We start from the raw sequence: 24,630 nt of genomic DNA, 5'->3' as shown, positions 1-24,630 counted from the left end.
ATTTTATTCAGCTGGCTAACCATTAACCAATCCGCCTTAGTTCAGTCGGTATAGACGAAGCCCTTTGGTCGGAAAAGACCTTGATTCCCGTCCATGACGTGAGGAACCTTTATCTTGTCTCTTTCGATTAAAGGTGAGTTAGTCAGTCTCATATGGAGGTAGAGGAGTTTTTAACCCGGAAACTCGGGTTTTTTTGTCCCTTAGAACACGATTTTCAATGTCCTGATCTTTCTTGTGTGCATATGACGGGCTGTTATGAACATCCAATCCGACTCCTTACTCTCAACTGTAGAGCATGTCGCACACCGGATGCAATTTGTTGTACACAAGAAAGGTCAGCACATTGAAAAAATCGTGTATGTGGTCCAGGGGACCCTGATTCTGATGAGTAAAACATTATTTCCTGCGAGTTCAATCACTACATTAATTTCTGTCTCTCTCGCAAGTTGTTGTTTTAGTTTAATTATTATTATTATCATTGTAACATGCCAAATATCCAGCTGAAATGAATGACGCGGCTGTCGCTTACACCGTCGAAATGTTATTATTCTATTTTATCTGCCTTTAATGTAATTATCCGTTTGTTTTCGGCTCCGCCAGCGCCAAAATTTCCCCTATCGACGACTTTTGGTACTAAATCTTGTTTTAGCGGAAATCATATCCCCATGCCTTCAAAAGTCTCGATATAAAATTTGGTCATTCCGTTTATTAGTTTTAGCTACAGATGCCTCCAAAGAGGGAAAGTTATTTTATGGTCACCCTGTATATATCACACACACTAGGGGCTCTCCACCTGGCACCTACGGCGCCCAACCCCCTGAGTTCCGGTCTGGTAAGCCAGTTCTATAAAAAATATATGTATATATATATATTTTTTTTTTTTTTTCAACAATGACTATTTACATATTATAAGTATATATTTACAGAGAAAGAAAACATTTTCCTTTCGGGTGTACAATAGAGAATGCAATAAATGAATATTCAAAATTAACAGTTCAGTTTCAGTCTGAGTTATCATTCAGATGAAGCACATTGTCGTCGTCAATCCAGAAGAGGGTACCAGTTGGATTCCACTCCTCTAGGAATTTCGCGACAGTTCTTGTTTCTTTGAAGTGCTCAAGTTCCAATAGAAGCCTGCTTTTTAGTTTCCGACGGAGGATGTGCACGAGGGTTTGTGCAGTTTCAGTGATGGATGGGTGCTGGTTACTTCTCGTCTGTTTTGGGTAAAAGCTGTAGATGACGGCCTTAGCGCAGATGAAGATGAAATTGCATGTTCTGTGTCTGTTTTCTTCTGTGTGGACTAAATTCCAGTAGTCTTCTTGGCTGTGTGTGTAGTTACAGGTGCTAGAGGCGGTATTCAGGGCATAGGTGATTATCACTTTGTTTGCAGGGCAGGTCAGATATGTGTGTTCCAAGGTGCCTGAAACGTCACAGAATGGACACAGATCCGTTTCTCTTAGCTTAAATTTGTAGAGCTTTGAAGGAGTTGGCAAGATGTTATGCCATAGTCTCCACTGTATTTCGGAATCTGGTTTGGCACATTTTGATTTATATGGCAGATCCCACTGAAAACTGTGTGGTATATGCAGCCTTGTAGATGAGAGTGTTAAGGCTGAATATAAGAATGGTGAGGATGGGGACACTGACATGAGGAAGTGGTATATTTTCTTGTAGTTGGAGGGAAGAATTGGAAGTGAGGCTTCAGATTGTACAAGATGAAATATTTGCCCCGAGCAGTTTCTAGAAGGAATACGGATTTCCTGAGGTGTAGCGATATCTGGATAGGCTTTTATAATGGAGGCTTGCAGCTGTTGATATTGCTTTTCAGTTTTTGGGTTATTCATTGGTAGGCTTATGAATGCTTTCCACTTTAGGGTGTGGGTTAGGAGGTCTCCTATGACTCTTATTCCTGCCCAGTTCCATGTAGGGAAAAGAAAAGGCTGGCCAGTTGTGAGACTTGTGATGTTTTTGTTTGAAAATAGTGGTTCTGTAAGTACAGCTGACTCTGTTGATCCTGTGAGTGTGTGATGGAGTCCTGTGTTTTTCCATCGCTGTAGAGCATCTTTGTAAAAAGGAGGTAGTTTAGGAGGAGATGGTGCAGGACTGGCCATTCGGAGGATTGTGGAAAGTGTAAGTCCTCTGGTGGATGCTTTCGTGATGTAATCGAAGGTGGTTACATAAGTGTGATTGCATTGAAGTGTCTTTAGGAGGAGGATTATCCTGAAAGATCGAATCTCGTTTTCAAGGGAAATCAGGCCTTGACCTCCCTTGCTGAGTGGCTTGCAGAGTTGAGGGTATGTTGTCCAGTGAGTTTTGTTCCAGAGGAAACGTTTGATTTCCTTTTGAATGTGGTAGAGAAATTCTTCAGGAGGTGTGAGTACTTTGAGGGTATGCCATAAGACACTCGCAGCCATCTGGTTAACTATTAGTACTCTTCCTCTAAGTGAAGACATGGAACGAACGCTGTTCCATTTACCTAGCACCTGTTTAAAACGATTGTGCAGCTGTGTCCAGTTCAGTGTGTTATATATTTTGGTGTTGCCAAGGTGCACACCTAAGTATCTTTGTCCTTCGCTTGACCAGGTACATTCGATCGGAGAATCATTTCTAGACTTCCATCTGCCTGACCACAAGCCCGTGGTTTTGGCAAAATTTAATTTGGCCCCTGAGGCTTGTGCATATAGTCTGTGTGCTTCCTCGGTTACTGTCATTTCTTCATTTCGTACTATTACAGTGACGTCATCGGCATATGCTGATAAGGTAATTTTTTGATGTGGTTCTATTATTCTGGTTCGTTTGGAGATGATGGTGTCGTGTATTCTTTTTAAGAAGGGTTCTATGGCCAGTGTGTATAATTGACCAGAGAGGGGACATCCTTGCTTGATCCCTCGAGAGTATGACAAAGTGCGAGTGAGCCTGTTGTTGATTTTTAAACAGAAGTGTGCATCTCTGTAAAGCAATTGCACTGTTTCAATGATGAGAGGACCATAGCCAAATGCCTTTAGAACTTCATAAAGGTATTCGTGCTCTACCCTGTCGAAAGCCTTCTCCTGATCAAGGCTGACGAGTGCTAGGTCTTCATGTTGGCTGTTTGCGATGTGGATGAGGTCTCTTATTAAATGGAGGTTATCATGTATTGATCTTCCTGGGACAGAGTACGTTTGATGTTGGCCAATAACTTCAGGCAGTGTTGGCTTTATTCGGTTTGCTATAACTTTGGAAATTATTTTGCAATCGGTATTAATTAGGGAGATTGGACGCCAGTTTCGGATATCCGTGTGGTCTCCCTTCTTTGGTATCAATCGTGCTACTGAGGTCGTGACGGATTGTGGGAGGCCATTGATGTAGGCTTCTTGCAGTGTTTCGAGGAGAAGTGGTCCGAGTTGATTCCAGAAGACTTGGAAAAACTCTGACGTGAGACCATCAAGGCCAGGAGATTTGTTCTTTGGCAAGGATGTGCATGCGGTTTTCAGTTCATGTAGCGTGATTTTCTTTTCTAAGTGGTTCCGATCTGTTGCAGAGATTTTTTTGTTTCTTTCAGTATTTCGTGAATGGCATGATGGGATGTTCCTGCAGTGCTGTATGCATTCTTGTAGTATTGTAGGATTTCAGAGGTGATTTTTCTTGGATCTTCTGTGATGCTGTCATCTTGAAGTCTGATAGCAGAGATGGAATTTGCTGCCTGGCATTTTTTTTCCAAAGAGAAAAAATATTTTGTGGGAGCGTCTGAAAGAGTTATTTGTGTATGCCGCGATCTAAGTAGGGCACCTTTTGCCGATAATTCTGCCTGTCTTTGCATGGCTTGGAAGGCAGAATGATGTTCAGGGCTTTCTTCTGGGAGATACTTGAGCTGTTCTTCAAGTTGTCTGATTCTAATGTTCTTCTATTGATTTTTCTGGTGACTGTAGATCTGCGTAAAGGATTTTATTCGTGATTTTAGGTGGGGCCACCATGTTTTCATTGGTTCTGTATCCACTTTCGAGTGAGTGAGGTTGGTTATTAAAGCCTGAGTGTTTATTATATAATCTGGATCTTTCAAGAGAGTGTTGTTGAAGATCCAGTAGGCACCTGATTTGGATGCTTCCAAGGATAATGAAAGTTGCAGCTTGACGAAACAATGATCTGAAATGTAGGAAGGGATGTGTGAGATGTTTCTGACTAGAGGCAATGTATGTTTGGAAATGTAGTATCTGTCCAGTCGTGCTTGGTAGAGTGGCCTATTTGTCGCTGTGATTGCTGACCTCCATGTGTAGGATTTCTTATCAGGATGTTGATGCCGGAAGACGTCGATGAGTTCATTATCGTTTACCAGTGTTTGAAGTTTGTTTATTAATTGGCTACGATGTTCAGCACACTGAAGTCTGTCTTTTTCTTGGTCAAGAGTGCAATTAAAGTCTCCCGCTATTATGACATGTTCTTGGTCTATACTAGACAGATGGTTTTGAACGAAATCCAGGGTTTGTGATGCCAGAGCATCCTGCTGTGGTATGTAGATGTTGAACACATGCAGGGTATTATGGTTGGGTGCTATTATGTGAGCATACAAGGCATATCCTGGTATATCAGCAATCACTTTTAGTTTGTAGGGAGATCTATGATGTACACCTAAGCTAACTCCTGCTCCATGATGTTGTTGGGTTACAGAGTGCTGTAAGTCATAAGGCCACTCTGCCCATCTTCTGGATAAATTGGATGAGAAGTTGATGTTTGTTTCTTGCATTAGTATTAGGTCTATATGATATTTTTGTACCTGGTCAAAGACTATTCTGTTGCATAGAGCAGAGGCACATCCTCTTGCATTGAGAGAGAAAAGGCTTATAGACATTATGATTTATGAAAGTTTGATTGTAAGTTTAATCTAATATTGGTCCTGGTACTGTGTTTGTAGACCATTAATTAGGTAGTAGATTCGCTTACTCCTGTTAACCTCTGCTCTGCTCTTTTTACATTTCAGTTTCGAGTGTAGGTCCTGAAGTTGAGATATTAGTTCCGGGATTCTTGTGGTGTATTTAAGGGCTATAGTTAGTTTGTGAGGAGAACCTCGCACTTTCTGTATGAAGGATGACAGCTGCTTCATGGTTAGGGGACCCTCAGTGTGAGGAAGTTCGCCCTCAGCTTCCTTTTCTTCTAGGTCGTCATGTGGAAATACAGTTTCCTCATCGTCTGGGAACTCTGTTTCTCCTTGGCTGGCTGCAGGTGGAGAAAGGCCATTTTGAGTAGTTTCTTCTATAGGGTGTGGTTTTGAATTAGTGGGAGGCTGAGTTAGTGATTCTGGTTGCTGGGTCTGGGGATTGCTTTTAATTAGTTCATCCTTGTCATCTCTGTTGGGAGGATCCGTGTTTTCGTGTTGTGAGACTTCGTTTTCTGAGCCTTGGATCTCATTACTTGGCAGGCGTTCAAGAGTGACGTGAGCGTTGTCTTTTTCAGTTCGGGATTTTCTTTCCTCTGAAGTTTGTGATGAGGAGAGAATTTTTGGTTTACTTTTTCCTATGCTTTGATTTTCTTCATGTGCGATGTTATTCTGTTCAACTGGTTTACTATTCTGGGCTGGGATGTTTGTTGATGAACTGTTGGTAATATAGGGGCATTGTTTCCTAATGTGACCATCTTCATGACACTGTGATGAGGAAGATAAGTAGAAAGTATAGGTTATTCCGTTTATGTCCGTGTTGATTAATTTTGGGAGGTCGTGTAGTGCGTCGTTGTTTGGAAAATGCATTAATGCCTGCCTTCGAAAGCTTTTGACATGGGCAAATTCGGGCTTCTTCGTGGCTGCTGACAATGTGCGTATTTTTCCTGTGACCGAACCGTATCTTGATAACATGGATCTGATGAGTTGATGAGGAATTTCAGGGGGAACATTTGATACTGTTACTTTTGTTGGGGCCAGTGCTATTGGGGCTGCTTCGAAGTGATAATCGCCAATATCGACTCCTTTTTGCAGTACCGTTTGTGCCCATGAGATATGGCTAAAATATACCTGCACAGTTCCAGCTACGCGGGAAGCGTCAGTAATGTTTTTTGCGGGCACAATTTTGGCGATCGCCGTCAGATAATCTTCTAATGGGATGTTTTCTTTGGTGGCGAAAATAACAATCCCATTTTCTCGGGAAATGACGTTCGTAACAGTGGTAGTTATTTTTGCGTTAATCGGTTTATTGCTGGCTGATGAGGCGTTCGTGTGTGAGATCAGTGTTTTGGGGGACGATAGGATATTTCCATTAGATACAACATTAGCATAAGATTTTGAATTGACTGACCTGTTTTCCATGTACATAGCTCTGGTGAACTTTGCTCTTCCTTCCGGGTCCAAAGTCGTAGGGGGTCTTTGAATTGCTAAATCCTTGGTAGTACATGAATGTGCAGTTGCCATGGCGGGTAATCCTTCGCCGGCTATAGCCTCAGGTGAGGGGTGCAGGTGTCCGAGAAGAAATTATGGCGTCTAAATTGAAGATATATACGAACTCGTACAGCAGGAGAAGAAAACTGTCATAAATCATTTATCACTACACTTACACGTACACGACTAGTATGAGTAGATAGCTCTCGGCTTGGAGAATATACCTATATAAAAAAATAAGTCCTTCCTTTCGGATAAACGTATAAAAGGTGGGGGAAGGCAGGAGCGGTATGAACGCACGTGCAACACCTTGGCCACCTAGCGATAGATAGATAGATTTACTGACTATTATTCAAGTATACTCACAAACTTCGACATCATCAGAAGAAGACACTGAGGAGTTGCAAAAAACAGTACAGCAGACATCAAGTCAAGATCTCCTAATTGTAATGGGGGATTTAAACGCAAAAGTAGGCAAACACTGGGATACCTGGCCTAGAGTAATCGGAAAGTTCGGGTATAGCGAAAGCAATGAACGTGGTGAAAGACTGCTAAACTTCTGCTCAAATAATAAACTAACAATAACCAACACTTTCTTTAAACAACCAAAACCCCAAAGAAAATGGACATGGATATCACCAGACAGACAAACCAAGAATATGATAGACTATATTATTGTAAACCAAAGATGGAAATCAAGTATCCTAAATTACAGATTGTGGATCAGACCATAAGCTAGTATTAGCAAACCTAAGAATAAAGTTAAAATCTGAAAGCACTTTTAGAGTCAAAAGGAGACTGAATGTAAAAAAACTACAAGACAATAATATTCTAAGAAAATATCAACTAGAAGTAGATAAAAACCTGAAGAAATTACCAAAACAGAATATAAACATCGAAGAACATCGGTGCAAATTAAAGGAAATATTAAAATCGGCAGAAAATACAATAGGTTACACAGAAAGAGAAAATAAAAAGGAATTGATCTCGAATGAAGTAAAAAGGTTAAGCGATCAAAGGAAAAGCATGAAACTAAAACAGAACTATAACAGAAATTAATATAATAGTTTAACCAAAGAAATTAGAAAACTGTTTAAAAAGAGACAATAATAACCGGTTAGAAGAAAAATGCAAAATGGTAGAGAAGCTATCAAAAGAAAATAACCTTCATGGATTATATAAACAAATAGACCAAATTACTAACACACGGACTACAATAATGATCAAAGAGGGACAACTAATTGAAAGTAAAATAAAAAGAATGGCCAGATGGGAAGAATATTTCAGAGATTTATATAATAGAAACAGCTCCCAGGATATTACTATTCCAGCCACGAAAATGGAAGAGGAAACAAATATCTTTACCAAAGAAATAATAGCACACAGCATAGAAAAGCTCAAAACTAGGAAAGCACCTGGCATTGATCAAATACAATCAGAATTCTTAAAAGCAGGAAAGGAACAACTTTTGGAACCATTAAAAACATTATTTGAAAGGATCTACAAAAATGAAGCAGTGCCTACTGATTGGACCAAATCAGTTAACTCCTATATACAAAAAAGGAGATAAAATAGAATGCAGTAATTACAGATGCATTAGCCTCTTCAGTATTCCAAGTAAGGTTTTTACGAAAGTACTCCAAAAACAAATTAAACCATATATAGAACTAGCACTAGGAGAAGAACAAGCAGGTTTCAGACCAGGACGAAGCACAATTGATCAACAGACAGCTAATAGAAAAGACACTAGAGTACAACGAAAGTTGCTATATAAATTTCTTAGACTTTCGTCAGGCATTTGATTCAATCCGTAGAAGAGAACTACGGAAGAATTTGGAATTTCCAACAAAACAATAAGAATACTGTGTAATAATCTAGCCGGTCTGATTGGCGGAGTGGTTAGCATATCCGCTCTCCAGCCAAAAGGTTGAGGGTTCGAATCCCACCGTGGGCATGGATATTTGCGATTGTCTGCGAAATTACTAATAGCGGTAGACTGCGTTGGTGCAGTTGCGGTTCGTTGTAGTTGGTGAATCTTTGGTGAGTCCAAAGACTGATCCCTCGATCAATCTTTGGACTCCCTGGAGGTGTCACGTAATAATAAAGAATCTGTATGAGAAATCTGAAAGTGCAGTACGAATGGAGGGCACCTTAACCAACTGGTTCCACACAGAGAGCGGAGTAAGACAGGGATGCAATTTGTCACCAGACCTGTTCAATCTTACACTGGAAGAAGCAACCAATAAGGCCTTAAACAGTGAACACTTCAGAATCAAAATATATGGGGAATATGTGACAAATTTAAAATTTTCAGACGACATTGCATTACTTGCAAACACAGAAGAAAATCTACACCGAATATCTGATAAAATAAAGGAGGAGTGTATAAAATCTGGATTAAACATAAATATAGACAAAACAAAAATTATGCAAATAGGAAAAAGAAGCTCCAAACTGAATTTGATAGTAAGAATCTAGAGCAGGTAGAAAACTTCACCTACCTTGGAGGAGTTACTGAGTACAATCGTCAAATTACAAACATATAAACAGACGAATCAGTCAAGCATCCCAAACTTTTGGACGACTTAATAAAATATGTAAGTCAAGAGACATCAAACAAGTAACAAAAGTAAGAATCTATGAAATAATGGCCCTCCCAATACTCCTCTATGGAAGTGAATGCTGGAATCTCAAATAGGCTGAAGAGAAAAAATTGTTAGTTACTGAAATAGGTTGGCTCAGAAGATTACTTTGAGTATATCTGCTGGATCAACTAAGAAACGAAGACAAGGAAACGACTAACACGAAATAACAATAATAGACAAAATCCAAGAAAGAAGACTGCATTGGTTTGGCCATGTGACCAGAATGAGAACAGAAAGACTACCATCTAAAGCCCTGAACACAACTGTGGAAGGTAAAAGATCCAAAGGACGCCCAGAATTAGATGGATAGGCAAAATAAAAGAGGACCTGAAAACCAAATTACAACAAGCGACACCAAACTGGAAAGAATTGTTCGGACTCTCCCGTGACAGACAGGAGTGGAAAAAGTTCATTCGGCCTCATTATCATCCACATAGATGATGGAAGAGAGAAGAAGATGATATATATATATATATATTTTTTTTTTATAGGCTGAAGAGAAAAAATTGTTAGTTACTGAAATAGGTTGGCTAAGAAGATTACTTTGAGTATATCTGCTGGATCAACTAAGAAACGAAGACATAAGGAAACGACTAACACGAAATAACAATAATAGACAAAATCCAAGAAAGAAGACTGCATTGGTTTGGCCATGTGACCAGAATGAGAACAGAAAGACTACCATCTAAAGCCCTGAACACAACTGTGGAAGGTAAAAGATCCAAAGGACGCCCAGAATTAGATGGATAGGCAAAATAAAAGAGGACCTGAAAACCAAATTACAACAAGCGACACCAAACTGGAAAGAATTGTTCGGACTCTCCCGTGACAGACAGGAGTGGAAAAAGTTCATTCGGCCTCATTATCATCCACATAGATGATGGAAGAGAGAAGAAGATGATATATATATATATATATATTTTTTTTATAGGCTGAAGAGAAAAAATTGTTAGTTACTGAAATAGGTTGGCTAAGAAGATTACTTTGAGTATATCTGCTGGATCAACTAAGAAACGAAGACATAAGGAAACGACTAACACGAAATAACAATAATAGACAAAATCCAAGAAAGAAGACTGCATTGGTTTGGCCATGTGACCAGAATGAGAACAGAAAGACTACCATCTAAAGCCCTGAACACAACTGTGGAAGGTAAAAGATCCAAAGGACGCCCAGAATTAGATGGATAGGCAAAATAAAAGAGGACCTGAAAACCAAATTACAACAAGCGACACCAAACTGGAAAGAATTGTTCGGACTCTCCCGTGACAGACAGGAGTGGAAAAAGTTCATTCGGCCTCATTATCATCCACATAGATGATGGAAGAGAGAAGAAGATGATATATATATATATATTTTTTTTTTTCTAAAAAAAAAAAAAATAGAAAAATCCTCAGTTCGTCCACAGTATGATTATACTGTAGGTTTACAGAAAAGCCGTTTGTGGATGAGAGCTACATAAAAATATGTATATAAAGGCTCCGTGAATACAACAGCCACTGCAGAAAAGCATAGTAGTTGTTATATTCCTGTGTAAAGTAGTTATCAGACATGCTGTTCTCTTTATTCTGTAGTTAGGTTTGAAGTATAGTTAATAATAACATGAAATACACATATAAATTTAGACATATCAAAGAAAAATCAGATTGAACTCGACTCAACGTGTGTTCAGATATTACGATGAATTGTAAATCATATTCAGCATTATATTCCTGTTGTAAGGGTGAGTATTCTCGATCGCACTCCCCAACATACATACATACATACATACATAATCTTATGTTGTGTGTGTGTGTGTGTGTATTATATATATGTAATATGCTATCTATCTATATATTACACATTTACATAAAATATATATATTACAGATTTACATGAAATTTATGTAAATTTGTAATATCATCGTGTAATAAGTTATTCTCATGTAACTTTTAATAATACCTTATTTCTGGAAAGACTTTTAATGGGATTATATTGATCAAGTGCATATAATAAACAACTATGTTATACCAACTAGTTTCACCAACTAAGGCTGTTGGCATCTTCAGGGTACATAACTGATGTAAGGCACTAAAAAGTAAAAAACTGTTACAAACTATAACCAACCGATTCCAATTATATTAAACAAAGAACAGAGCGCGTACAATACATTCATAGAGCGTGGATGATGTCACTTGTTGTTATTTAGGAACTTTATTTCAATTATAGTGCCAACTATAGTTGGCACTATAATTCAGTTCTGGCGAGTTGAAGGATCTGATAAGGGTCTTCCAGAAAATGCCCGTGATCTGGAAGACCCTTATCAGATCCTTCAACTCGCCAGAACTGAAGTATAGTGCCAACTATAGAACGTTCCTAAATAACGACAAGTGATATCATCCACGCTCTATGCACGTATTGTACGCGCTCTGTTCTTTGTTTAATAATTGGAATCGGTTGATTATAGTTTGTAACAGTTTTTTACTTTTTAGTGCCTTACATCAGTTATGTACCCTTAAGATGCCAACAGCCTTAGTTGGTGAAACTAGTTGGTATAACATAGTTGTTTATTATATGCAATTGATCAATATAATCCCATTAAAAGTCTTTCCAGAGCTTTTTGGTCAAGAAAATTAAACGTTTTTTAACTTAAATACCTTATTTCAACAGTCAATGAGCATGTTAACTCCCTACCGGACTGCAGAGAATCAGTACTGGTTAATCCTTGTACATGAGATTGTTATTTATTTTTAATAATTTATATATGCTTACAATTCAATTTAGTAGTGTTGAAGTATTATTTTTATGTGAATAAATTCAAATATCTTGAATTGTAATCATATAATTACAATTCAAGATATTTGAATTTATTCACATAAAAATAATACTTCAACGCTACTAAATTTGTACGCATGTATTCTTTCTATAATCAGTTATTCGGATTTAATCAGGATCATGACTGATAATCTTTGATTCTCTCCTCCCCTCACCACACACCAACTATTCTCTTTCCCCAGCCCACCACGGAGACGGGAAAAGAGAAAAGTTAAACCGTCTAATCCTCTCACGCGTGGAAACTGAAAGGAACGAACTTTAACCTCTTCAAGGTACTTGGTCAATGGAAAGTATACTCCGAAACACCTGGTACATGAGTGCCCGGTCAGATGACAGGTAGTGTAAAGTTCAGATAGGGGTTGAGGGTCAAGACGACAGAGTTCAGAGTCCATTGTGCTTGTCTTGATTTGAGCTAAACAACTACCTGGAAGCCTTACTTCATTCATTGCGTATCTCTCCCAACTGATAGACCTGGAAGGTAAGAATAATATTCTAAGCATTTTGCCTCCCGCACTTATCATCTGTATATTTGTATGCACTTATATGTATACAGCTGACAAGTGTATTTTCTGTTGTTTTATAGTTGACTTCGTAATATATAAAAATACAGTTATTGACTGTCATCAAATGGTGCATGCATATGAAATGAGAGGGGAATCAGTTGTTTTGACGACTAAAATATCTGCTTGCTTCTAATGTTAATTCTACATAATTCTCTAAACCAAAATTACTTTCCAAAATAATTTGGTTTAGAGATTTCGTTCGTTGAAATATTACCAGACATTTCCAATTATTATTGATATACTATCCATATTTTGTGTTTAAATCCTGATGTTACTTATTTTGAAGGTTTTGCAGAGTTTCATCGTCTCCTTTTCTTAAAATCATATTCGGAAAATTTGTATCAAGAAATTGTTGCATTTAATTATTAACGGCGTAGGAGTTGAAAGTTAAAATCATCACTTCCACCCCCCCACACACACTTCTGATTAAAACTATTACCGAACATTATATAATTTTTAGCATTATATAAAATATCACTAGATTTTACTTAAAATATACCAGATGGATTCCACTTACCAATTTTATATCAGTCCCATTACACGCCATATGAAGTTAGATTGGCTATAAATAAATTAGAACATCATAAACCAACAGGATGAGAAAAGGAGACAGGAAGAGTAATCACTTGGCTAATTGAGATCCTGAACATTTCCTATCAAAGTGGTGAGGTTCTCAGAAATTTCACCAGAAGTAAAACAGTGCGGTGTCCATTTTTAAGAAATTGCATGAGGCGCGAGAATTGTAGGGGAATCGGATTATTGTTCCACGCAAGGTTCTCTGCATTATTCTAATCAAAATAATAAAGGTTGAGACAAGCAACTCAGAGATGAGGAAAGTGGATTCAGAAGACCCTGCTATTAGAAGTTATGGAACATTCCAGGTTTGTTAATAACATAAAAGAACAATGTACAGATAGTAGGAAGCAGTATTTCATCGTAGCAGTTGAATACAGGTGGAATGGCAACACGACGTAAACTCAGTGACTTCGAGAGAGAGATGTCATCATGGAATTTCACTTGGTTGCATGTCGATATGTGCCATTGTAGCTCAACTGGAGAATCCAAAATCAACGGTTGGCAATGTGATCAACAAATGGAGACGTTCTGGCATCACTAGCACAGGAAAATACTCAAGGTGGCCACCGAAAATGACTGACTGGGACAGGAGTCTGTTAAAACTGGTGGCAAGCAAAAACCGGCTACAATCAGCACAGACCACCCGTGATGAGTTCCAGAGCGCCAGTATCACCATGATGAGCACTAATACTGTATGAAAAGAACTCCATTTTCTGGATTTTCACAGAAGAGCAGTGGCACACAAGCCAAACATCGCAAAAATGAACAAAGCCTGGTGCATAGAACGTGTGAACTGGACAATTAACTAGTGGAAAACGGTACTTTGGAGCGATGAATCAAGGTTCACCTGTTTCCAAGCAGTGTGTGTGGGTGTGGAGACAATCTAGTGAACGCTTATTATCACAGTGTGTTGTACCCACAGTAAAGTTTGATGGTGGAGGAGTAATGGTGTGGGGTGCATTCAGCTGGTTTGGAGTGGAACACTGGTCGTTGTCCGTGATTTCATGAAGGCAGCTCAGTACCTGGATATCTGGATAATCAGGTGATGGTTACACTGGAGTTTTTATGGAACGGACCTGTGTTACTATTAAGACGACAATACCACAAAGCTGCAGATGATATGGAATAGTATGAAGAGATGGGAGTTAAACGACTACCCTGGCATACATAGAGTATTGACCTCAACCCCACCGAACATCTGTGGGACAAATTGAAGCGGCGATTGCGGTCCAAAGCACAGGTTTTCGATCTGTCGCTGAACTCAGTGCTGCTATGATGGAGGAACGGAGACATTTTCCAGCTGTCTGCTGCACATTGGTGGAATGCCTTCCTCAAAGGGTGCAGGAGGTGATCAAAGCCAAAGGGGGATATACGCGCGATATTAGGGTTCGACTGCTGGTATCAATTGTAAATTGCTGAAGTGTTTAGACAATTATTAGTAGATAGTGTAATTTCACTAAGGCAGACCCTGGAAAAATGTTTAGAATTTGAAACCTGTGACACATGTTTTGTTCTTCAAAAAGGCTTTGTTTCTGTTGATAGACAAAATTTATGAGAGTGTAAAACCTTGATGGAATACCTGAACATCTTATTAGCTTTGTGACTGCTTTATATGATAACAGCTGGGCTTGTGTTAAATTCGATAAAGCATACAGTGAATGTTTTAAAAAAATAACACCTGGGGTGAGATATGAATGTGTGTAGTCATTTCAATGTAGTTGAAAATTCTTATGAAGTTTCTTGTGCTGTTTTGATTAGTATATACGTTATCATCTTGATTCATCAACCTGATGGATAAGTATAGAAAGTCTCCCTTTTACCTACAAGAGTTTGTGGTTTTGTATCCCACTTTTATTGGGATACAAAAGTGGTGATAGTTGGGTTTTTCCCCCCTACAGGGTGTGATATTACTCCTCCTACTAGTTTTTGCACTTCTGGACTGTTCATAACTCACTGATCATTAGTTACCAACCCTTTTTCACAAAGTGATGAATCTGATATGATGATCTGCGATGTAACTACAATTGGTCTCCCTGAGAAGTTTTCAATGGATCATTTCAAGCATTGAAAACTGATTCTGGGAAGTGGGGGGAAGAGTCCTAAACTAATTCATCTCAAAGAAATGTGATTTTGATGGAGAGTGAGAGCTTAGCTGAGCCCACTAAAGGATTTCAGTGCTACAGAAGCAGTTTTCAAGAAATCAAAGACTCATCGAAAATTTATTTGCGGGAAGGATCTTTGCTACTTACATTTGATGTGCCACTTTGCTGGAGAGCAGTTTCCACGAGATTACATTACCATTTGACTTTTATTATTAAAAACCACTAAAGAGAAAATGCCTGACAGAATAGTGCCGTACGTCACGGCAGAACAGTTCACCAAGTTGAGATCTGATATTTATATTGAAAGACAGGTTTATTGTCTTTCATATGTAACTTTCATATATTTGTCAGTTATGCTTTTATACACACATCACATTTAGACGTTGCTTATCATTGAAAATATTCAGAGATACAAATTGAAAGGAAATGGTTTCAAACTGTGTATGTGTGTGAGTGAGTGCATACGCACATGCATATGTGTTATGTTATCCAACTTCTGCGCATATGATCCAGCCTATATATAGCCAAGTTCAAAAAATTCCCACCAAATTATTGACTTATCGATTACTCTGGACTTCGACATCTAGGGAATTGTCACCTAAGTAATGTGGATTTCTACAGTCAACATGCGCAGCAATATTAGCCTGCATCGCCCAACACCAGATAGATACCATGAAAGGATTGGAGAAATCTTGCTGTTGAAATTCTCAACCTGTCTTTATAATCTGCATTCTACAACTCAATATCATCTTTAACATTCTTCTTTGCACTCTCTTCATTGTATTATCATTACCACGGTAATCAAGAAACCAGACCTGCGGTTCATTTCAGTATTACAATTATCTTGTATTTGCAATCGTTGTTATATGGTCTTCTGAAAGGATCTTAAAAATCGAATGACATTCGATTTCCAAGGACTGATCCTGTGGTACACCAATGCTCACCTTAAATCTCATTTTCCTCCAATACCTTTTGATGTCTGTCAGTTAGCCATCCTCTTATTCACATAATCGAAATCATATTCTCCAGTTTATTCAACAGTCCCCCATGCTGTATTCTGCCAAAAGCCTTAGCAAAATCCAAAAGTATCATGCCATATCAATTTTCTCTTTGTGTAATATCGAATGTGAGCAAATTGCTAAAACATGACCTTTCCTTAGCAAACCCATGCTTTACCCTACCTATCTTTGCATCATGAACAAATAGTTGTATGTCGCCTGTCAAATCCTTCCCAATAATTGGAAGGATTTGTCAATAATGTACAGATTGAATAACAGTGGGCCAAGGACTGATCCTTGTAGTTTTTCACTGGTTACCATAAATCGTGCAGACTCCCATCCCCCATATACCAGTTTTTGATATCTGTCAGTCAGCCATCCTCTTATCCCCGCTAATATTTTATAATCCAATCCCGTATTCTCCAAATTTAGGCAACCGTCTTCCATGCTGTATTCTTTCAGAAGCCTTAGCAAAGTCCAAAAGTATCATGGTGTATCTATTTCCCATGTTTAACTCAGTGGTAACATGAAATGCGAGCAAGCTGCGCAACTTAACTTTCCTTTAATAAAGCAATTCTACTCATTGCAAAGTATAAATTCTATGCCAACCATTTCTGTATTCGATCTCTTACCAACTTTTCCAGAATCTTTTTCTCAAATTTTATGGAACAGAAAACTACATAGACACTGGAATGCAAATAAATAATTTACTAACTAAAATTAATTATTTACAGCCGATGTTTCGCTAGCTTAAGCTTGCATTATCAAAGGCAGTTTAACACTACACACTCAGTGAAGACAAAAACTAAAATGACCTCGATAAAAGAGGCAGTCACGTTAATGGTGGGTGACAGAGGCGATTCCTGTTGTTAAAGCGGATGTTGCAGTTAATCGAGTTCTGTAGAAATTTGTGCGGCTTCCAAGAACACACTCTCTCTCCGATTTAAAACGAGATATGTAAAGTAGCCTGGCTTTCTTCCATCTCACGAAGTGGGCTTTCTTTGTGGCGTGTTGGGATAGTCCGCTTTTTGATTCTCCATTCTGGATGTTTTTTTTTTCCCTCCTGACTAAAGTAATTCGTCCTGTCTGTCAAAAATAATCAGTTCCACACTGGCAGGGGATGCTATAGACATCCGAGAAGGAAAGAGGGTCTAGACCATAGGTCTCAAACCCAGCAAAGGGCCAGTCAATTATATGTATATCAGACACGGGCCGTATTCGATATTATTCTGTGACGCAAAACATCAACTAAAAAAAGAGGCTCTAACAAAGGTCCTTTTTAACTTTACGAATTACTTAAACAGTTACACCATCATTTAAATGTATAACATTTTTATTTTTAAATTTTAAAAATATAACAAGTTTAGAAAATATAAGTTAAATTACATTATATTCATACCTTATGAAAATTATTTAAACACATAATTTTGACTTACAAAAATAAAGATTTTTATCTACGAGTCCTTTTTTTAATTTAATTTTGATCCTGAAACCTGTTTTTCCTAATCAGTAACAAATTTATTAATAAATACATTTTATTAAAAATTGCTTTATTAATCCATTAACATACAAAGACGACTGTGACACGTCTTTTGTTTATTGCACCAAAATTGATTTTGAATTTTGGTTTCACATATAAATACAACCGAATATAGACGCTAGACAATCTACTGTTGTTGATGCTGTCATTGTGATCGGACGTATTCCTTTAGACTCTGCCTAGTTGATTTTTATGTAAGGTTTTTCGGGAAGCTCGTATTGCACTGGAACTAACACAGTTCGTGACCTACTATCTCCCCCTCTGTATGAAATATGCAGAGGTCTAATGGCCGGCAGGCCCCACCCGCAATGAGAACCAGTAGTGGTTGAATGGTTTTTTAGGGAGGTAGGTCGCTGCACTGTGTCCAAGTAAGTTCCCGAAACTCCTTTTTCCTCGTTTTTAGAATAGTCACCTATAGCAAACTAACTTTTTGCTGGTAAGCGCTTACTCTAAGCTGTCTACGGGATTTGCTAGTAGACTCTCAGTCTACAGGATTACTCGGGAAACCCGGTTTACCGAGTTTCGTATGGGCTTGATTTCAAGCAGCTATTGGCAATCTTTAAGCATGTAGGCTACAAATGAAATGGCCAGGAAAGGTGGCAATCCACCAAATAGAAGAGGTTGAAACAGAGGACTGTCAATCCCCTGACCCTCCCCCCAGCACTTCTCAAGATAACACCAGAGAGATTATGTCACCGGTTAACGACCAGCCCCTAGTGGACTCAGATAACTCTACAGACTATCAGGTTGTCAGCAGAAAGAAGCGTAAGAAGGGTTCGCCAGCAGCAGATCCTGAAATAATACATCAACCCTTGGAAAAAACAACTCCAATGGACTTAACAGCACAACCTGATGAAAGAATAGAGACTGACTCCAGGGCACAACCCAAAGAGAGGATTCCACTTGTAATTTTAAGAACAAAAGAAAAATGGTCTTCAATTACAGCGACGATGCAAACATCAAATTTACATCAGCTAAGAATACAGATGAAGGAATCCGAATTCAACCAGAAGGAATTTCGGACTACCGCCAGCTCACCAGACTTATGGATGAACTAAAAGTCCCATATCATACGTTTCAGCCTAAAAGCGAAAAAAATTTAAAGGTGGTAATCAGAGGGCAGGCTGAGACCATACCAGCCGAAGAAATAGCTACTGACAGATCACAAGGCCTTGGACCGATTAAGATATCGCGCATGTACCGAGCAGACAAACGCCCCATGCCTCTGGTCTTGGTCGAGATCAGTAAAGACCATAGAGAAATTTACGACCTTAAAATAATTTGCAGTTTAATCATCAAGACAACCTCTCAGAAGAAAGGCTTCAGCTGGTCAATGCCACCACTGCCAAAAGTATGGGCATGCGCAGAAACTGTAGGGCAGAATACAAATGTGTGAAGTGCGGAAATAATCATCCCTCGCACACATGTGCCAAACCAAGAATCACTCCTGCTAAGTGGGCCAATTGTGGTGGCCCACATCCAGCTAATTACAAGGGCTGTTCACTCCACCCATCTAACCTGACAAGGACTAGGGAGGTAGTAACCCCACCCACTCAGAAGCGAGTCACACACCTTAAATAGGAAATTAAAGTGCAGAATATTACACCTGATAAATCATATGCCTCTGTAGTTTCCTCATGCAACAAACCAGCAGAATCCACACCAAGCAGCCAAAACTCTGCTGCAATACTTGCTGCCACTTTGGGAGAAATGCTATCAGTTTTCAGCAAATCAAATCCAAACCAGGATGACACAAATAGATTTCTCAAAAATACCCAAGTCATATTCTCGTTGATTAATGGATAATTCGGCCATCACAATAAATTCTATACAGGTTGCAGTTTGGAATGCTAATGGACTCAGCAACAACATTCTAGAATTCCATGAGTTTGTTACCCACTACAAAATTGATATCATGTTAGTTAATGAGACCCATCTGTGGCCATGTGATAATCCCAAACTAAGAAATTACTCGTTAATTAGAAACGACAGACCTAATGCTAGAGGTGGAGGTACTGAAATCTTTATCAAGAAAAACATCCGTTCTAATGAGATAAAAAAGATTCCTACAACTAATCTGGAAAAAACTGGCATAGAAATTTGCACCATTAATGCAGGCAACTTAAAAATATATTCTGTTTATAACCCTCCAGGCAGAACTCTGTTATCCTCTGATCTTTCTCAGTTGCTTGACACTACTGAAGCAACAATAGTAGCAGGTGATCTAAACTCTAAACATCCCTTATGGAACAGCAGGTGTACCAATTACAACGGAAAAATCCTTTCCACTTTTGCTAAGTTGAGAAATATTATCATTGCAGGCCCGATTGAACCAATGCACTATGGATCACATGGCAGGCCAGATGTATTAGATATAGCCATATTCAAAAACACATCTCATCAATTACAGCTGCAAGTAGTTAACGACCTGAGTTCGGACCACAACCCAGTACTTCTAAAACTGGGTGAGGATCCGGAACTTATTCCCAGTTAGTCTTCTATCTCCACTCCAGCTCAAATAAATCAACTTCCAGAAGAAATCCTTGCTCTAATCAAAAACAAAAATAAAATCAGACGTCGCTTTCATAACACACTGTCTCCTCAAGATCGCCAAGAGCTGAACAGAGCATCAAACTTACTTCACTATGTACTAAAAGATCACAGAAATTTGCAATGGGAAAGAAAACTTTGTTCCCTGAAAACTGAAGATAAATACCTTGTGGAAGTTGGCAAAGGCTATCTGTACGGACCGTTCCAACATCCACTCCATTCACGGAGAAAGGTATAGTTTATAGGGACGATGAAAAAGCAGAAGCCCTTGCTGAAGCTCTTCAACTTCAGTGCAGTCCTAATTATGCACATTCGGATTTCGTCTTCATAGAGAAAGTTTACCGTCGAGTCCATACTGTGCTCCAGCAGTTAACAGCTGCGAAAATATTTGTCCCACTTCACCTAAAGAGGTCTACTCAATCATTAGGAAGCTCAACAACAAAAACGCTCCTGGCCCAGATGAAATTAACAACAAAACAATCAAGGCCCTTCCGCACAAAGCTGTCATGTACTTGGTAGCAATCATAAATGCAATGCTCAGACTAAACTATTTTTCAACCCGATGGAAACAAGCAGATATAGTTCTCGTTCATGATTCAGGAAAAGCACCTCAGTTGCCGCAAAGTTACCTACCCATCAGTCTCCTTTCATGCTTGGGAAAGGTTGCAGAAAAAATCGTCCTCAATCGACTTCAGGATGTGGTGAATAATAACAGAGTACCGAAGGAGCAGTTTGGGTTTAGAACTGGACACAGTATAACACATCAAGTTCACAGACTGGTTGAATCTATCACTACTGGATTCAATTGAAGACAACATACAGGTGCTGTTTTTCTGGATGTAGCAAAAGCCTTTGACAAGGTTTGGCACAAAGGCCTCATCTATAAATTATTTATGGCCAAAGTTCCGCTCTACCTTATCAAACTTATCAACTCCTTTCTAAAAAAACCGGAAATTTCAGGTCAAGTTGAGAGGACTCAAATCCTCTTTGAAAAGAATCACTGTAGGTGTTCCTCAAGGCTCGTTGCTCTCCCCTCTGCTTTTTAACATCTTCGTTGCTGACGCTCCTATCACGATGTCAACCACCACAGCTTACTATGCGAATGATATGACAATTTTGAGTAGATATCTCAGGAAATGGAGAATATCTGTGAATGCTGACAAAAGTACTGCCATTCTCTTCACAAGATGGAAGGCATCACAATACGGAGAAGTCAAACTTTTCAACACAACTATTCCGTGGAAAATCCAGCACCTAATATTTAGGTATTCAACTAGACAGCTGCCTCAACTTTAACTCTCACATCTCTCATGCCTGCTACAAAGCAAACTCAGCAATTGCTCAACTCTATCCCCCTACTCAACCGTAGAAGCAAAGTCAGCCCAGAAAACAAATTAAGAATATACAAGGCAATTATCAGACCCATACTGACCTATGGTTCACCAGCGTGGAGCCACACCTCTCCTAGCAACATCGAAAAATTACAAATAATCCAAACTAAATGCCTCCGAATGATCTTCGATGCCCCGTGGTTTGTAAGGAACACCATCCTCCATCAGGAGGGAAACCTGCTAGACATACCTACATTTTTCCTCCAGATAGCAACCAAGTACTTTACTCAAGCATCACTCCATCCCAACCTATTCATTCGTGAGTCATCAGATTACGATGAAAAAGACAGATGGAAACATAAACGCCCAAAGGCGGCCTTGATCACTGATTGAAATCTTTCAACACAGCCCTAAATAGGGCGAGCCAAGTGCTCAAAACTTTCTTCCTTTAAATCGAGAGTCATTCATAGCAATGAAGGGATCAGAGTCCACGGGACTGATATCCATAAAAGCCACATCAGTTAACAGCTAGACAATCTTGTGCCTATTTCCTTTCAGGCCGAGAAAAGTTGCCAACGGCGTGTATCAGCTATTTCGTTTGCGTTTGCACAAAATCATCATTATTTTTCAAATAATGATGAATTTGATCCGACAAATCACCCTCGCCCAAAAAATTGCAGAAAATCGACCGCTTTCAGATTTTTAATTGGTACGTTAAGGGTATTTTTTCATCCTCACCACGAACAAACACCAATAATAAAAGTTTCGTATCAATAGTGACAAGTGCAAACGAATATCGGCGTTAGATCGCAGTGTATTTGTTTCGTGTAACGATAATTGAAAAAATGTAATTCTTTTCATATTTTCAACAGTGACACTCGTCATAATTCAGCCTTCTATCTATAATAAATAAATAAATATATGTTATTTTAACAAAATAAAATAAGATTTACAAAAAATAGTTATTTTAACAAAATAAAATAAGATTTACAAAAAATAGTTATTTTAACAAAATAAAATAAGATTTACAAAAAATAGTTCACCAGGCACACTCACCAATAATAAACGTTTCATATATCACAGAAATAAGGCGCGTAAGCTTACTAAAAATACACTGCCGTTTGAGCAGTTACAGTTTAGAATGACATAACGTGCAATGACAAGAGCAAACGAATATCGGCGTTAGATCGCAGTGCATTTGTTTCGTAATCTAAAGCGTTAATCGAACAATTCGAATTATTAATTATTCAGTCAGTGTCAAAACATAAGCTGTAACCTTTAACATGTAAGCATTGTTATTATTTATAAACACAAACAAAATTTAAATTTTTCATTTTTTCCTTGGGGGTGCTGCAGTGTCGCAGTACTTATATACGGGCTGCCCACTGCTCTGTACTAACATGTCAATATCTGCTTTTTCGTTTCGTGTTACAATATGAAGTATTGCAGTTAATCTAGAATCTTTTATCCTTGAGCGGAACTTTGACTTATTAAGTTTCATAATTGAAAATAATTGCTCGCATACATAGGTGCTTCCGAAGATTGACAACATTTTTGCATAATAAATTTTATATTTGGGATATTTACTGTTGAGGTATTTATAAAAATTTGGTATGCCAACTTCGTTATATTTATTTTTTAGTTCAGTATTGCACTGTAATAATAAGAATTGTAGTAATAAGTTTTACTTTTGTTTAAAGTTGTCATAAAACATTTAGAAGTTTAAATTTTTTTTCCGTTTTAATCCCTGCAGGCTGTTAGAAACATTGATTTTTAGAAAAGAAATTATTAAGATCGCGGGCCGCCAGTTTGCAGCCCCTGGTCTAGGCGATCTTTAATTTGTCATAGGCAGGTAGAAAGTTTTTTGGGGTGCGGATACATAGTTCTGATTCTGTGTCGTTTCAGGATGGAGCACAGTTCATTTCTTGTGCCTTTGATGTATGGTAAAGATATAGTATATGTGTAGTCTGGTTTTGGGATGGGGGTTGATTATTTAAGGAGTTTGGCCAGAGGTTTTTTTTTTTTCCTCTCCATTTGGCCGCATGACCTACAGATTGTCTAACTTGGTACATTTCTGTCTAACTTGTTACATTTCCTCCATGATATCTATTCTCAAATTAGTTTCATGTGGAAGAAGAAAAAGAAAGAGCTCTTACCTTTTTTGATACTTTAGTTACATCGCAAGCAGATGGGTCCTTCATATATGCTCAGTTTACCATAAGCCCCCCCCCCCCCCACACACACACACAGGAAGATGCAAAACCTTTTTGCGAATTTCATCGTCAGGACAGACACAGCAGCTGGAACAACAGGCCCTACTCACATTATTCCAAAAAATTAATACAATAAAACACTCTGGAGAAACTCCTTGTTTAATCGAGAATGTTTTGAAAGCTGTCAGAAGAAACCTTAGTTTTCGTTAAGTGCTACAAATATTTTCAGTGACTTAAAAAAAATTATCTTTGCTTTTTTTTTTCTCTCCTCTATTTTCCCATCCATTCTGATAATCAAAGAAAATGGGAAAGAAAACTGATTATTGATTAAGGCTATCAAAATTGCTCTCTGAAATGAATTGATCTACAAAAGCCACAAACCATTTTGAAGTGCTATAAATGTTTATCTTAATCCCGAACATTTTTACACGTGCGGAAGGTGATGAAGAAGAACTGCAGATATGAAGAAAATTTGGCGTACCAGCGAAACGAGAGGTTCTGACATTTTTCTTGGATATTCAAGAAATTGACATCGCCCTCACTGCGGGGTGAGATGTTTGGTTTTTGTCTTTGCTTGTCTTGAAATGAAGAATACATGCAAAGATATCTTACTATGAACCCAGGTAATAGTGGCTGCATGCAGTAGTGGTGGTAGTTCCTTTAGGATGGTATTACCTAATGGTTGAATTCAGTCATTTTTTGCGATACTAGCCATTGTGTGTTTGGGAATGAGAGAGAGAAAAAGAGAGATCGGCTTTCTGGGGAGAAAACGCAGGTCTAAGTTTTAATTTTTTTTTTTTTATGTTTTTTTTTGTTCACTTAATTATATTGCAAAACCAGATATAAAATATCATGGAACTGGGTATCGTTAATTATAAAATTACGAAAATATTACTACGAAAATATACCTGTTCTAACAATTTTACGTATATTATTATCTGAAACCTCCTGGGAGTCA

General features: G+C 38.4%; 1 protein-coding gene across 5 annotated transcripts in view; it reads left to right on the top strand.

Annotated features, from left to right (window-relative positions):
* The window catches only part of LOC150094589 (nuclear receptor subfamily 2 group C member 2-like), an 808,056-nt gene that overhangs the window by 67,136 nt on the left and 716,290 nt on the right, over positions 1 to 24,630 (top strand). Inside the window, exon 1 of one of the 5 annotated variants that reach the window (XM_090412045.1) lies at positions 12,160 to 12,277. The exons of the other annotated variants lie outside the window; for them this stretch is intronic. The gene's annotated coding sequence lies outside the window, so the exon portion shown is untranslated. Of the gene's footprint in view, positions 1 to 12,159; positions 12,278 to 24,630 lie in introns of those variants that run through there. 5 annotated transcript variants of the gene reach the window in all.

Source organism: Typopeltis vanoorti, chromosome 22 (assembly GCF_054136105.1).
Source record: "Typopeltis vanoorti isolate ZY-2024b chromosome 22, IOZ_Tvanoo_1.0, whole genome shotgun sequence".
NCBI lineage: Eukaryota > Metazoa > Arthropoda > Arachnida > Uropygi > Thelyphonidae > Typopeltis > Typopeltis vanoorti.
This window is presented reverse-complemented; position numbering and strand designations above follow the sequence as displayed.